The 985-nt window shown below is 28.5% G+C and overlaps 1 non-coding gene across 1 annotated transcript; it reads right to left on the bottom strand.

The window, feature by feature from the left end:
• Window positions 1–631: 631 nt before the first annotated feature.
• LOC144700349 (U6 spliceosomal RNA) lies at window positions 632–734 on the bottom strand. Its single transcript, XR_013580720.1, has one exon. It is a non-coding gene; the product is annotated as a U6 spliceosomal RNA (small nuclear RNA).
• Window positions 735–985: the final 251 nt, after the last annotated feature.

The following is a 985-nucleotide window of genomic DNA, read 5'->3' as shown; positions in this document are numbered from 1 at the left end:
TTAATGCATATAGAAAGCGATAGAGACATGGATAGAGATGTATACATATATTTATAAAGATAGGGATAAAGATAGAGATAAATATTTTAGAGATATATAAATATATATAAAGATTGTGAAAATGATAGTGATACAGATGCATACATATAGATAATTGTGTTTTAATAATGAGCTATGAGTATCTAGGCATGACATCCCAAACACTTTTTGCTTAGATGCAGCAAAAAGTTAAAGAGCGTGATTGAGTGGAAATATGGGATCAATATTTCCTGTAATATTGATAATGCTAGGAAGATGATGAAATAATCTCCTTGGTAAAGTTAGTAGAATTATTAAACAAAGTGTTCTGATTTCACAAATGCACCAATACTAACAAGGATGACTCATTAATGTACTAAGAGTATCAGGAAGATAAGGTTTTATTTGTACATGGTAACTAATGTAACAAAGATTCTACCAAAGAGAAAACACACTTCTTTATATCTCTATAGACTGGCATTTCATGTGTTGGTATCTGATAAAACATAAATAATTAAGTTACTCATGTGACCTTTACATATTTTTATGCATAAAATAATTACAAATGTGTGTCATCAATTTAAATGATTAAATCTATTTTCTAAGTGATATTATTATTGTGGACCATTTCTCGATTTGTGCGTGTCATCCTTGCGCAGGGGCCATGCTAATCTTCTCTGTATCATTCCAATTTTATCGGATGTCCCCGAAGGGACGATATTATTATTGTGGATTTAATGGTATTTTAAGGATTTTTCTACATCATATTCTTAAATAAATTAGTTTTCTCATTTAATATATATATATTATTATTTCACCTTATACTAATGGAGATATGAATTTTCTTAGTCTAAATATACCGATTATTTTTTTGACTTAATATTTATTATAATAATAATTAATTAATACACTTTCACCTTAAAAAGGCACCTTACGACGTGTCGCCCAATCATTTGATCAGATGGCA

The sequence above is a fragment of the Wolffia australiana genome, chromosome 2 (genome assembly GCF_029677425.1).
Source record: "Wolffia australiana isolate 7733 chromosome 2, ASM2967742v1".
NCBI classification, from domain to species: Eukaryota; Viridiplantae; Streptophyta; class Magnoliopsida; order Alismatales; family Araceae; genus Wolffia; species Wolffia australiana.
The sequence above is the reverse complement of the archived record's forward strand: the minus strand, read 5'-3'. Positions and strand labels throughout refer to the sequence as shown.